Source organism: Amphiura filiformis, unplaced genomic scaffold, assembly GCF_039555335.1.
Source record: "Amphiura filiformis unplaced genomic scaffold, Afil_fr2py scaffold_52, whole genome shotgun sequence".
Classification (NCBI taxonomy): domain Eukaryota; kingdom Metazoa; phylum Echinodermata; class Ophiuroidea; order Amphilepidida; family Amphiuridae; genus Amphiura; species Amphiura filiformis.
In genome coordinates, this window is record NW_027305516.1 from 388,932 (window position 1) to 401,161 (window position 12,230).

At 36.3% G+C, this 12,230-nt stretch overlaps 1 long non-coding RNA gene across 1 annotated transcript; it reads right to left on the reverse strand.

The window, feature by feature from the left end:
* Window positions 1-6,496: 6,496 nt before the first annotated feature.
* On the reverse strand, window positions 6,497-11,919 carry LOC140144401 (uncharacterized). The gene is made up of 3 exons (XR_011857881.1): window positions 11,764-11,919; window positions 10,082-10,205; window positions 6,497-7,732 (listed from the first exon to the last, which is right to left on the reverse strand). It is a non-coding gene; the product is annotated as an uncharacterized lncRNA (long non-coding RNA).
* Between the last annotated feature and the right edge of the window lie 311 nt (window positions 11,920-12,230).

Below are 12,230 nucleotides of genomic sequence, written 5' to 3' on the forward strand. Positions count from 1 at the left end.
ACACACATACACCCCTACAGTAATATTGAATTGTTATATTTAATTCATCCAGTAAAAAATATCAGTAGACCTGTAAAAAGGCAGGCAAACCTGCTTGGCCACTTAAAGGCACATTATACATCTTAAATTGTGATACGATCTGGTCCATGGAGGCCAAACACGGCAAATCTGAAATTGAGATAAAAGGCAAAATATATGGAGCAACTAGAGCGCGGTTACCACACCATAGCTGAACCATGGGCCATTGACAGCGGTTTATGAGAATTGAAAAAAAAACCCATGAAAATTGAAGGAAAAAACTGGGGGGAAAATCAGCCAATCCACAGTGTCATCCACTACCTCGATCTCAAGGGCTTAACACCCAAGCAGGTCCACTAAGACGTAGTGACCACACTTGGGGGTTTCTCTTCAATACAGCATGAAGTGGGCTGTCAAGTTCAAATGTGGAAAGGAGAGACTGGAATACGATCCCTGCCCACAGGAAAGCCAGCCACCATCCCCACAGGGTCTAAATTGACAATTCTTAGAAACAGCTGACTGTCAAGGTTCAATTGTCTCCAACAGAAAAACTATAAAAAAATAATTACTTCAAACTTTCTATTTAATCATTCAGTGAACTGCAAAGAAAATCAGTTACAACTGTATAGCTCATCTTCTACTTTAAGTCACAAACTTATCAATTGCCCTCATATCTACTGAAGATAGCACATGAATACAAAACAATCAAGTGCTCTCTTTAGTAGATAGCATGCATGTAATACAAAACAACAATCTAAGTTATGATCTGCAGTAGTAAGCATGTGTGTAATACAAAATCTACCTGGTATGTGCTATCTTCAGTAATAAGCATGTGTGTAATACAAATCTACCTGGTACGTGCTATCTTCAGTAGATAGCACATGTGTAATATAAAACAATGTAAGTGATATCTTCAGTAGGAGATTGCATGGGTTTCACACAAAACAATTTAGATGCTAATATTAAGTGCTAGTGACAAACCAGCAGTGGCGTAGCAAGCACTTTTTCACAGGGTATGCAAATAGGGGGCAAGGTGGAGCCAACTTTTAAGGGGGCAAAGATTGACAAAAATGGTCAAAAATGAAGGAAAAACTAATCTTCAGTAGATAGCATGTGTAAAATACAAAACAAACTACGTGCTATCTTCAGTAGATAGCATGCATGTAATACAAAACGACAGTCTAAGTTATGATTTTAAAATCTGATCGGGGATATGTTCATTTCAAGTGAAATGTTTACAAAAAGGCCATGTGTCGTGAACACTAATAATAGCAAAAATTATACATTTTCTTTCAAAATAAAAGGCAAATATATGGAGTAACTAGAGCGATTACCACACCATAGCTGAACCATGGGCCATTGACAGTTAGCGGTTTCTGAGAATTGAAAAAAAAATCATGAAAATTAAAGGTAAAAACAGGGGAAATTCAGCCAATCCAAGAGTGCCATCCACTACCTTGGTCTCAAGGGCTTAACACCCAAGCACATAATACCCTTGTATCTACTGAAGATAGCACATGTATACAAAACATTCTATCTTTAGTAGACAACACCATTATGGCATGCAAAACGATCCAAGTGTAACCTTTAGCAGACTTTTAGTTTAAAAAAATTAATTGAGGTGTGTGACAAATAGCACACCTCAATCTTGTGAGTGCTATTTTGTGAATCATGAGTGTTAAGCTTAAAGCAGAAGTCCCGCCAGAGCAGTTCTTCTGTGGTGAACCAAACCTGCCTGGTTATCAAATTAATCAGCGACAAGGTTATCTCTTAATTTCACAGGTGCTAGTTGATGTTTTAATGGTATTGCATCAATTAGCACCTGCCAAATTCAGAGAAAATCTTGTCACTGATTAATTTGATAACCAGGCAGGTTTGGTTCACCCCAGAGGAACTGCTCTGGCGGGACCTCCTCTTTAAAGATTAAGGACACTTCTTATGATAATTTAAGGAGTGTTGTGGAGTGTGATCACACTCGCACTCCTTAAAACTCAAAGCCTGCTTTAGTAGATAGCATATTTGAAATACAAATCAAACTATGTGCTACTATTAATTTGTAAGCACTCTTTAGCAAAGTCATAGCTCATTGAAAATAGTAACCTTTTGCACACAATTTGTAATTTAAGAGCCAGTCTTCCTTATTACAAAAAATAATTAAATTTTTTTTAAAAAATTATATTGGTACATATTAACACCAACAACTCACATGTACAATATGAGCATGTACAGCGCCTTCATTCAGCTGAAAAAATCTTGAAATTTCGGCCTCTGTGAGCCTAGTTTACAAATGGCAAACTTTGGAGGGGCATAACATCATCATCCCAACCTGCGTTTTGCATTTTTTTGAAGTACCAAATGGTTACATCACAAAAACCAAGATAAAAAGTTCTTGATGGTACATAAAACAGCAAATCCAATGTTTTGATGAAAAGCGCCCTAAGGCAAACTTCAAAGCATCATAATGGGCCATGCAATCGAGATCCCAAGTCCAAACACGTTTGTAATTACAGACCTCCATGGCAAGTTTCATTTTCCAGCCAAAACCTTTTTGGATTTTGATGGCGCACAGAGTTAATAAAGGTCAAAGGTCAAAATTCCCTATTTTCTGGCATTTTTACGTGCCTGTATTTCTGCGCGTCCCATCAAAGAAGACATATTTCTCTATCAATTAATATAAAAATTAGCTTGGGATCTCTTGATCTTCATATTTTAATGATTTTTTGGAAATTGACTTAGCCTGATTGTCAATTCCCTTGAACAATGACGCGCAGCGCAATGTGGGCTTTTTACTGCATTACAAAAAGATACGCCAATCCCAATTTCATCTTTCATGATCTAGCTTCTTTGGTGACTAGTAGACAAAAAACAAGCAAAAGCTACTTGGGCGCACTGATGCTTTGTGCCAAATTGGCATTATATTGCCTTATGTGCAGCACAATATGGTATACGAGGGGGTATCCAAAAGTTTTTGACATCACACAGAAGTGAAAGAGCTATACCGATGAAATTTTGCCAGTGTAATCACTGCTCCTTATGTACATTATGGTCCAAAAATGGTCTCATAAGTATGTTTACTTTCTTCACAGGTGGCTTAGATGGGAAGTAGGCGCATAACCTTTTAAGTGATAAGATCCTCCACTTGAGTTTTTTCACTGTGGCCGCATCATCCGTAATTCTTAGTCAGTGGGAGTGGTCTAGTTCGTAGACACATTTCTGATTGGACAATCGCATGATTTCGGTGCCGTCTATCAGGCCGTGAGAGCGACCCCGTCATCATGCATCTTGATAATGCGTAACATCGCGTGTAGAGTGCGTATGCATCGCGCTGGATGCGTAGACTAGTGCGGAATACGCGAACGCTAGCAATACGCGCAACAGAATACGAGAAGTTGTAAACAAGTTTCGTTCATTTTATAATGAGGGGAGTTTTTATGACGGTAACTTAGTTTTTGCTTAAAAAATGTGTTTACAATTATTAAAATAATATTTAACTGACTAAGAATGAGAATAACGATAGGAATTTTTATTTTGCCTTATCCTCTCACCTTATGATAGACGACAGGCAGGTCCAATATTTTTTTTTTTTTTTTTGCGCCGGCATCCACTACTCAAAATATTGGACCTGCCTGTCGTCTATCACACGGTAGAGGACAGGCATAATAAAAATTCCTATCGTTTATTCTCTAAGTGATGGACGTCCACTTCTTGGCTCATCTGTGAGTGACATGTGGCCAGTTTGGAAATTCCTTTTTCAAAAAGTAATAGTGCCATATGATGGGCAATCATCACCGTAGATTGCTTTCATTTCATCATAGATTTTCTGAGCATTGTAGGCCTAACCCTTCAAATGCAGGAACTTAATCATGATGCGTGCCTCAATTTTCACCATATTGCATGTTATGCGCCTACTCCCATCTAGTGCCATCTGTAAAGAAAGTAAACATACTTATGAGACCATTTTTGGACCATAATGTACATAAGGACCAGTGATTACACTGGCAAAATTTCATCGGTATAGCTCTTTCACTTCTGGGTGATGTCAAAAACTTTCGGATACCCCCTCGTAGATGATAAGAATTCTGTACAGACTTTGTCAAAACATAAACTGTATCATCTTCATAATTTTAACTTCAGACTAATGTTTTATCATCATAATCAAATCCCCAAATAAGCAAATATTGGGTGTATCGATGTGGAAACTGCATAGATGCATTTATGAGAGAATCGTTTTCATAGTCAAACCTGTCTTCAGTAGACAGCAATAGCATGCATGTAAATACAAAGCAACAATCTAAGTTATGATCTTCAGTAGTAAGCATGTGTGTAATACAAAACAATCTAAGTGATATCTTCAGTAGGGGGCTAGTAGAATGCATGTGTTTCATACAAAACAAGTTAGATGCTAATATTAAGTGCTAGTTTCAAACTTGCAGTGGTGTATAACAAGCACTTTTTCAGAGGGTGGGCAAAGAGCGGGCAAGCCAACTTTTAAGGGGGTAAACATTGACAAAAATATGCCACTACAAACTCGCAAGCCATCGGTTAGCAGGCAGTCTAAGTCTGCAATCCAGTCTTAGACCATGCTCACACTGCTGTTCGATTAAATTATATCAACTGGGGCAATGCTAAAATCCTATGTAAGGAGTCCAGATGAGAATATACAGGACACATTAAAGAATCAATTTTGATCAGAAGACAAGGACCCAATGTCATGAACAAAGACAAAGGGATCCATTTTTATAAGTCACGTGAATGATCCACTCCTGCCTAATAAGACACCATCTTCAGTCAGGATACATCCAAAATTAGAACATTTCCACTTTTTGCAGCTATTTTGCAAAAAATTGGTTGATTTTGCCCACCCCTCTTACTGAAATTCACTTTGCCCACCCCTGAAATTCACTCCCCCAATACAATTAATTGTGCTGTCACTGACCATGATAGGTGAAACCGTCAAGAATCAATTTTGATCAGAAGACTTGGACCCACTGTCATGAACAAAGACAAGGGACCCACTTCATAAGTCATGTGCATGATCCACTCCTGCCTTATAAGACACCACCTTCAGTCAGGATACATCCAACTGGAGGAAGCACCAATCATCAATGTGATGATGCCCATCGATCATGATCAGTGGCGGAACTACAGGGGGCAGGAAGGCATTTCACCAAAATTAGAACATTTCCACTTTTTGCAGCTATTTTGCACAAAATTTGTTAATTTTGCCCACCCCTCTTACTGAAATTCACTTTGCCCACCCCTGAAATTCACTTTGCCTCCCCCCCCAATAAAATTCATTGTGCTGTCACTGACCATGATAGGTGAAACCATCAATGGCAAGTTTTGGTTTTGTTCAAAAGAAACCTTTCATATTGTCTACCAATAACCTTGATGAATCTATTTATATAGCTAGCACCTGTACTATCTTCAGTAGATAATACCTGTTTAATACAAAACAATCTATGTGCTATCTTCAGTATATGGCATCTGTGTAATACAAAACAATCAAAATGTTATCTTCAGTAGATAATTATATTGTTTTGTATGATAAGTGATATCTTTAGCAGATGCATCCTTGTATAACATGTAGAATGGGGTTCGAACCCACAACCTTACGATCATGAGTCCAATGCTCTAGCTACTGCACCACAAAACCCGGAAGTGTATCTTCAGTAGAAAGCACTAACTAATAAAACTAATAATAGCAACAATTATACATTTTCTTCAAAATAAAAGGCAAAAATATGGAGTAACTAGAGCGGTTACCACACCATAGCTGAACCATGGGCCAACTTTGAGAAATTTGCACCAAAAATTGTCAAAAAATGTTGATTTTTCAAAGAAAAATCATAAAAAAGCCCGATTTTGGCCCAAATTTCAAATATTTTTGGTGAAATTGGTCAAAATTCAAAAAAATGAAAAAAGGGGTCCTAGATATTTTGATCTAGTTTTTAAAAATTAATTTAAAAAAAAAAAAAAATTTGGCCCAAATTTTTTTTTTGTTAGGATGCACGAAAAAGAAGTGGGCCAAAAACCGTTATTTTGGGATTTTGGGCCAAAAATGGCATTTTGGCCCAAATTTGACCTCACAGATGAAATTATCAAGTCTTTGCCATTCTAATTCATAATTCCAGGGTTCAGACCAACCTTAAATACAAAACATCTTATCTTTAGAGTAAAAATTTCATTTGAATGAACAAAGCTGCCAACAGTGCGATGATTATCCACGCATACTGTGTGATTAATTATTGCATGTGTCTAACAGGGAAGAGAATCGAACTCACTCGTGATTAGCTAGTGTTTTTCATTAAGTATGCAAGGTTGTGCGTTTGCATTGTGTTTTGAAATAAGATCGGGGATATGTTCATTCAAGTGAAATGTTTACTAGTATAAGGCCATGTGTCATTCACTAATAATATCAAAAATTATACATTTTCTGAAAGGAAAAATGGTATCTACATACAGTAGTAGGGGCAAGTCTTAAGCAGTCCAAGCAGTATTCTTGTACAGTCCTCATCTCTAATGAAAATGTTGTGTATCATAACGATACATCAACTTGGTGCAACCTTATCAAAGTTTACAATTTCAGATGAGCCATTGCCCCACTTTGCACCAATAAGGTTGTTTTTGATAGGTGCTATGGTTTTGATGCTACATATTTTTGATGAGAAGCTACTTTGTGACAACTTTGTGATAAAGTTAAAACTTTATTTTGTTTTCAAATTTAAAAGAAGAAAATATGATGCAAAGTGAAAAGTGGCAGTTATGAATGTGGTTAATGACTTTGCATCAGGTATTTTGAGGGTATTGTAAAATATCTAAACATTGTGCTTTGCACTGCTCCTGATATTCCTTGATTCCAAAGCACAATGTTTTAAATAAAATTATTTTACAATACCCTCAAGACAAATGATGCACAGTCATTAACCTCTAAACAAAATGGACTATATTCAGTAGCACCTGTGTAATACAAAACAATCAAGTAGGTAGAATCTGTTAAAATAATAACATTATGTGATGCGATCAAGCAAAATCAGCCAGAACTCGGAAATATCGATTTTGAGATATAGCCACACAAAGTAAATATTTCCTTTTGTTTCTGGTTGCTTTGGAAACTCTTTAGTTGCTCATATCTTTGGAATTGGTTGTTCAATTTCAATGCTGTTTTCTGCAAAATCCAGATTTGTAAATGTTTTTACTATCCTATAAGAAACAGGAAATTTAATATTTCCGAGTTCCAACTGATTTTGCTTGATCACATCACATATTAATAACAAATTACAATATTGCTATGATCTTCAGTTGACAGCATGTGTGGAATGAACTACTTGGCATAGCTTCAATAGATAGCATACAGACTATCCTGATAGCATATGAAACATACTTAGCATTAGCTTCAGTAGACAGCATGCAGACTATCTAAGTGCTACTTTTAGTGGGATAAAAGTTATGAGTTTACAGAAGCTTGCCGATTATAGTTCTGTTCTCTATATACTATTTTAGTCTCAATTCCATGAGACTATTAAAACCAAACTACCAAGCAGCCCTATATGAATATTCTTAAGGAACGCTTCCTTTCTTCCGGTATAAGGTAGGCTAGCAAGTGGATGTCATCAAGCGCCCATCACCTCTATGGAATTCTCCTCTTTTGAGACAAACAGCTGCACCTCTTGTGTTCGACGCATTGTGATTTTGGTATGGCGAATATGATCACCTGTGATAAAATGAAGATTTATGGAAATTAAAATTAATAAAATAACAGCTCAGTGGTTAGCCCATCTTTCTTGGAATCATCAGGCTTTCAGTTCAAGTCTATCACATAACACAATACATAATATAGGTTTTTTACTCTTGTTACTCTCGTTAAGAGTAATGTTGTTTGTTTAAACTTGCATTTAATTAACAAAATTAAGTTCTTGATTTGAGATTAATGACTAGATATGATTTTTATTGTAGTTCAAATGACAAATATCAATGTAAATGCTGTTTATTTTTTTCCTATACGATACAACCCCGAAGGTGGAGTGCATTGTGATGGAAAAAAAATAATGTGCAAGGGCATCAGTATTTTGACTGCTCAGTGCCAGAAGTAGGTAAGCGCAATAGCTGCCCTGTGAACATTTTGGCAGTTTACACACAGTACATTGTACTCATACTTCACATGGCAGGTATTGCATTTACCCACTTCTGGCACTGAGCAGTCAATTTGGCATTTGAATATCAACAAACTTGTTTCAAACAAGCCCCATACTAAATAGGGACAGGTACTTGTAGCAATCAGTAACTATTGATGTGACGGGTCACATATTCTTTATATTTAAAAAAAAAGGTGAGGAATGGCATCCTGGGCAAGTTTGGCAAGAAATGGTGAGGTACTAAATTCCAGCACATTTTGTCTGGAATATAAGTAAAGCACCCAATTAACACATTGTTATCATGTTGACTCAATTGGTCATAACCTTCCTGGGCTGTCTGGCAGGAATTACTGTAATAAAAATTAAAATTGTTAATGACCAGTCAAGATTAATAGGAAAATATTCACGGGAAAATTTTCTGGACACGTGATACCCATGGGCGCAGAACATATTAGCATTATGGAATGTGACCCCGAGCACAGCGGTGGTCTTCATGTATTTGAATAGGAAGAACTTCTCCTTGGATGCAAAATAAGTTACTTGTCGGAAGTTTATAATATTATAACAAGAGTTTCCGTAGATAAATATTTTTTTCCGTAGGTAAATATTTTTGAAATTACGTTTTGATGATATTGTGAAGAAATCAATAATTTTGCAATGCTCGAATTTCTATCGAAACTGCGGCCAAAACTAATTTTTCAATTCAAAATAACTATAAGACTTGAATAGCGAGGTCACCGCCAGGGGTCAGAGATCAGGCTCAAGGTTACACTTACATTGATACGCATTGGTCATGTGTCCAATTTTCCCGTGAAAATGTACCTATTAATCTTGACTGATGACCAATTGAGTCAACATGATAACAAAGGTGTTAATTGGGTGCTACTTATGGGTGCACACCACCAAATAGATTTCCTATTCACTTATGTGTTAAAAGGTATGGAGGAATTGATCGTTTTCTCATTGTTAACCCTCCCTGGTTCATTCAAAACACCATTTTACCTAATGTTTATGATATCTTCTACAATATAACCAAAAAATATTGGGTAGGTTAAGCAGCTCAATGGTTCTTACAATAAAAACACTGATTTTTTTTTACCAGCCATTTACCTTGGTGGTGTGATTTGGTGGTGTGGAATCTGCAGGGTTAAAATTTTTTCTTAAAACCCCATTTTACATGATCTGCAGCCTTTCTCAACATATCTTGACCATTAAAAGTGAAATTATTCAAATTTAAAGCCATATTATAACATTTTCAAACAAAATAGATTAGCATTTCTTTGCCATAAAATGTTAGCTTTTACCGTCAGATATATCCCTTTTATTTTTGAGCCGAACAACTACGGCAAAGCAAAGAAAATTGAATTTACTACCAGCGCACATGTAAGCCTATCGTTACCACTCCTTTGGTCGTGTTGTGGTACGACCCTCTGTTGTGTATATCACCGTCCCGCACGCCATGTACGTACTGTGTGTTATGAACATTGTGTATGCGTTCGACTAATAATTCCATCGTAATAATAAAGCGCCGGTTCCGGCTTTTATTCAAAATCGTGGATTTTGAAAACTACAGCACCTAGAGTCTTGATTTTTGCAGGGTATATTGGTTTAATAAAGTACAATTTAATCGTGTAAAAAAGGAATTTTAAAAATTCAGTGAGGGCGTCTCCTCAGCAAATGTTATAATATGGCTTTAAGTATTGATGCCGACTCAAATTAATGCAGCATGTGTATTGCTAACCATGTGCTATCTACTGAAGATAGTAACATTAAGATATGATAATCAGGCAGGGCCTAATTTGTTGCTTCTCAGCCTTTCAGATGTTTTTAATTGAGTCACAGAACATATGTTAAAGTTGAAACAAAGATTAATATAGCCATACCTATTGTCAAGTAGGCAAAGTGATAGTTCAGTGAGTTGGACTTACCCATGAAACACAGCATCCCTTTTTAAAGGCTTTTCTTGTTTGCGGCGGTTTTCTTGTAAAATAGTCAAAGGGATTTTTTCTGTAACTTCATCATGATGCCAGATGGTCACATACATGGTCATATCTGAACAAAAACAAAATTGAAATCAGACAGATTACTGCAGCTGCATTAATTAAACCAAACTCGGTCATGTCTCAGAGTCAGTAACTAGCACCTGGCCAGGCTACTTGACAAAACCCCAATTTTTCAGGTTAGGCTTATAGGCCTTAATTAATATCTTGTGCAAGAAGAATGGTCTAGACTAGCTGATAAATAATTACATGTACTTGAGCATGGTAAGACTACTTTTTTCAGGTAAGCTTAAAGCTTTAATGTACGATTTCCTTCAAATTTAAATTTGAAGGAAATCTTTAACTTTCAAAATTCAATCTGAAGCCATTTTTGAGCATATTTCCAATCCTCATACTAGCCCCCCCACCCCCATGTAATGCAAATTAGCAAAAAACTTACACCAAAACAGACAAATCTGGTTATATACATGTACTATTCCACAATTTGTATTTTATCTTGCTCAGTGATCTACATGTATTGTACATGTAAATATAGTGCATCCCCACACAGTGTTTCTAGAGTGTCTGTCATACATGTCAAATACTATTAGTTATCCCCTGTTTGTTCATGCAATACGAATGCGGCCTCGTGTGATACGACCTCAAAACCAGTGATATTTTTCGTATTGCATTTGAACAGACTGGGGGTAACAAATTTATCATTCAGTATACATTTAACACAAATAAACACAAATAAATAAATAAATAAATAAATAATTATAAATAATAATTAAATAACACCACAATCATAAAGTGCAGGCATGAGACTGCACTTTCCTAAAACAAACTGAAAAAACTGAAAATGCGCGTGAAACTGGGCAAAAAGTACCCAAAACAGGCTGAAATTAAATTGGAAGTTGCGGAAATTTTGACTATAAAAAAAAACTGAATTCAGTTTTTTAACTGAAAATTCTCATGCCTGAAAGTGATCAAGTTATAGGCCTACTCCAAACTCTTCAATGCATGCTTTACAGTTTTCTGTCATGCAACTACCGCCAGGCCATGTAATACAGCGCGCTAGTGCCAACGTGTGCCGCACACTTAGCACCCGACGACGTGAGGTAGCGCGTAATTGCCGTCTCTACCACATACGCGATCAGCACAATACAACGCGAGTATGCAGGCCCGTTAATTACCGGTACTGATTAAGAGCTGAATAATACGGCTATATATTGTACGGTAATTTATGAACGCTGAACAATACGAAATTATATTATTTGGCTATTAACCAATGAAATGTTGTTATTCATGTCTACTGAATGATAAAGGGTCATACATGATCTGTAGCCTTTCTCAACATATCTCGACCATTAAAAGTGAAATTATTCAAGTTTAAGTATTGATGCCGAGTTGCCGACTAGAATTAATGCAGCATGTGTATTGCTAACCATGTGCTATCTACTGAAGATAGCAACATTAAGATAATTATGATAATCAGGCAGGGCCTAATTTTTTGTTTCTCAACCTTTCACATATTTTTAATTGAGTCACAGAACAAGTTGAAACAAACATTAATATAACCATACCTATTGTTAAGTAGGCAAAGCAATAGTTCAGTGAGTTGGACTTACCCATGAAACACAGCATCCCCTTTTAATGGCTTTTCTTGTTTGCGGCAGGTTTCTTGATGGCAGATGGTCACATACATGGTCATATCTGAACAAAAATAAAATTGAAAGCAGACAGATTACTGCAACTGCATTAAACCAAACTCAGTCATGTCTCCGAGTCAGTAACTAGCACCTAGCCTACTCCACAAAACCCCAATTTTTCAGTTTAGGCTTATAGGCCTTAATTAATATCTTGTACAAGAGGAATGGTCTTGACTAGCTGATTAATAATTACATGTACTTTAGCATGGTAAGAAGACTTTTCAGGTAAGCTTAAAGCCTTAATGTACGATTTCCTTCAAATTTTAAATTTGTTATTATGCACTTAAAATGCTAAAATAATGCTAATAATAATTCTTGAATTATGACATTATGTCGAACTTTGCTATGATGACCTACAATTACAAACACAACAAATTTGGCTGATT